Below are 3,509 nucleotides of genomic sequence, written 5' to 3'. Positions count from 1 at the left end.
GCAGTTTCCCCCAAACCCCTGCACCTATCACTGTGAAAGTTGGCAGGCTTTGTGGGCTCCTCAGGGGCGAGCAAGCCCACAGTTTTGAGCTCCCTGTGGCTTTGAACATAGAAGTTACAGGAGGTTTTCTCTCAAGAATTTGGGGTGCAGTTTCTCTGATCCCCCTGAACCTATCTTCTTGAACATTGGCAGACTTTGTGAGCTCCTCAGGAGCTACCATTTCTGCAAGTTTCATCAAGATCATACAAGAAATGCCAAAATTATAGCCTGCTTTGGCCTTTCCCATTATAACCTATGGGGAAGTTGAAGCAGCTCAAATATATGACTGAGCTTTGACCTCGAGTCCAAGCAGACCCACTTCGACTCGAAGCGGATGGCAAATTGAAGCGGGACCCAGTTTAATATTCAACATGGCTGTCGAATGGAATATTACCTGCTCTGCACAGCCCTGGTATTTATGCTATTAATGGCTATTTTAATGGGCTTGGTTTTGTTTTCAGATGCACATGCATGAGCGCAATGCATTTCTATAGAAGTTGCATGCTGATGTCTGCTTATAAAATAAGGGAGCAGGGAGGAGGGAAGAGAATGGGTCCTTGTGCAAGAGAGCAATGCAGTGACCACACAAGGGTAGATCTCAGTCTAGCTTTAGGCATGATCTTGCACCAGGGAAATTCCATCTTTCAGAGGTATAACTGGGAACTTCTGCACCTTTGGTGCTGGTAATGCATAGGGAAGCAGCTGAAGTTGGGTGTCAGTGGACAGCAGCAGTGGTAGCTGATCCCCATTCATGCCGCCCCCTCCCCTCCACCCCCTTAGTTGTGCTATTGCCCTTATTCTGATGAGTTTCTCTATACTGTTCAAACCAAATTGGAAAGCCTAAGCCCATATAAAAGTCAAAGGCTTCTGCAATCTGTTTTGCCTGTTGCATCATGAATGTCAAAACCTTGTACTTATGTAAAGTCCCATTGCAAATAATAGGTACTGAACAGAACAGCTTTCAGAATTGGGGCTGAAGACAGATCCTGCATTACACTGTGCACTCCTGAGTTAACCAAAACATCTCTGCAAAAATTAATATTTCATTATGCACTTACAGTAATTATCCACCAGAAGAAAGTCCTTATGTGTCATCTAGGGGGTTTAAAGGATAAAAGTGGTAAGGTGCCCAACAAAATGACTGTCAAAACCCATGCTTTAATTGCCTCTTGCCACATTCTAATTTTCTCTTATATAATCTGTTATGCTGTCTAATCAAACCCTAATGGCCCAGAAAGCACCTACTTCTCCACTTACAGAACTTCATGTCCTTGCTGGTCTTTCACAGAACAGATTTTGTGCTATTTTTCTCAAGCTTTTACAATCTCCCCCAAATCCTTAAATCATTTGTCTTCTACCAGATTATACCAGAATTTCGACCACTAAGATAACATGTTAGAATAGAAAGTTTTCATTTTTTATTTAATACTATATTGTTAACAGAAGTAATAATAGTATTTTGACATCATCTGAAATATTAGAGCAACATGACACATATTGCCATGATTATGTAATAATAATAAGAGAGTGAGATGGGTTCCTCGTAGGTATTCCATCAACATATAGCAGGAGACAGTCCATTTCAGAGTGTTTATAGCTTAAAAACCTAAGACAGATGAAGGAAGGTAGAAAATAAGCCATTTGGTCCTCATGCACGAGCGGGGAACTAAAAAATTAGAACCCTTCCCCATCAAATAGCATTAACACTAGTGATAGTATTAATGTTTACACATATAAGAAGCAATCCTAAATCTTGGCTAGGAGCACACCAATATATTTCATATATGTTTATTCATATTGCAAGATAGCTCATATATTCCTGGGAACAAACATTCAGGGTTGAATATTTAAAGTATTCATAACTGATTCCAAAACTCACATTTTACTGTTAATTATCCTTATGATGAATTAAATAATTCCTGTGATATGTGTGGCACTTCAAAGAACACATAGAAACAAACTGGTCTCTTTGAGAAGGTCAATGGGATTGGTTATAGCGAGGGAGAGAAGAGAGGGAAAGTTTCCAGAAGCAAATCAAAGGTTGTGAGCAAGCCCTGGGACTACAAGCATGGTAGGCAGCTAGAGCTGAGGGCTGGTTTTCTTTAGCAGGAAGCATGACAGAAAGGATAGAGGCAGATGGGAATGTATATTGAGGGGAGTATGAAGGGTCCAGCAGGTTTAAGCAGGATAAAGGAGATAGAAGCTCTTCTCTCCACTAGCTCAAGATTCAAGGCGAAAGTTGAAGCCACACACCAACCAGGAAATCACTACTCTTCAGAGGTGAGTCGAGACCTCACATACCAACTAGGACTCCAGCACTCTCCAGAGGTGAACACAATCACACAAACCAAGCAGCAGAACACCACTCTCCGGAGGTGAAATCACAGTCACACACAAAAAGGTCTCTGCACGCAGATCCCACATGGACCCAAACTTTCTTCTTCAGACACAAACTCAGTTCTGGAGTGGTCTAGCCACTCTTACGTAACATCCAGGCATGTGCAGAGACACCTCTGCAGTGTGCTTTTATACCTTGCGTCTCTCTCATCATCATACTCCCTTTGCTTAACCAATCATCCTAAATCACTGCCTGTCCATCACACACGTTACCAGTCACTATTATTATCACTTGGATACCCTCCCATCACTCAAAGCTGTCTCTTACTTTTACCTTAGGATTTTCTCTCTGTTTTCCTGCCAATTTTATGAACGCATCGGTGCATGCTCACCACTTCTAAGTGGGTCAACGGTTCACAAGTTCACTCCCAGGAGGTTCTCAGATTGATCGTTACTGTGATGTTCATACTTTAACAATACATCAGCGTGGGAAGGTTCTTTGTTTTGCCTCTGTTGTTGCTTAGGAAGACTAAGCAAAGTAATAGTAACTGTTTATGTACTGATTTAGTTGCTATTTGTTTAATAGATTTTAGCCTGACATGTTTTAAATTTCATAGAATCATAGAAAAATGCACTGGGAAGGGACATCAAGAGGTCGTATAGTCCAAGCCCATACTCAAGGCAGGAATATTCCACCTAAGACATTCCAGGTATCTGCTTGTCTAACCTGCTCTTGAAAATTACCAAGAATGATGATTCAACAACCTCTTACAGTTTCAGTGCTTAACTACTCTCGTGTTGACAAATTTAGTCCTAAAATCCAATCTAAATTTCATTTTTTGGCAATTTTAGACTGATATTCCTTGTCCTCTCCCCTGTGGCTACAGAGAATAGTCTATCACCATGCTCTTCATAACCACCCTTCAGGTATTTCCCTTATTGCCTCCTCTTTATTGGTCTTTAGCTGGATCATCTTGCTTTTTACTTCTCTATGAGATTTTTCTCCCCTAGTTTGAAGACCTCCTTACTAGGTTAGCCAGCCTGTTTGTGAAGATCCGTCCTTTTGGAAACACCACCCCAGGGTCAAAGAAGCCAAAGCCCTGCTGGTGACACCATCTGTACATCCACATGTT

At 41.4% G+C, this 3,509-nt stretch overlaps 1 long non-coding RNA gene across 1 annotated transcript in view; it reads right to left on the bottom strand.

Annotated features, from left to right (window-relative positions):
• The window catches only part of LOC109312182, a 17,466-nt gene extending 17,127 nt beyond the window's left edge, over window positions 1–339 (bottom strand). Inside the window, exon 1 of the long non-coding RNA XR_002101717.1 lies at window positions 327–339. This is a non-coding gene — a long non-coding RNA (uncharacterized LOC109312182). The remainder of the gene's footprint in view (window positions 1–326) is intronic.
• Window positions 340–3,509: the final 3,170 nt, after the last annotated feature.

Source organism: Crocodylus porosus, unplaced genomic scaffold (assembly GCF_001723895.1).
Source record: "Crocodylus porosus isolate Cpor-Errol unplaced genomic scaffold, CroPor_comp1, whole genome shotgun sequence".
Taxonomy (NCBI): Eukaryota; Metazoa; Chordata; order Crocodylia; family Crocodylidae; genus Crocodylus; species Crocodylus porosus.
Note: the sequence above shows the minus strand (reverse complement) of the source record. Positions and strands in the feature narration are given on the sequence as shown.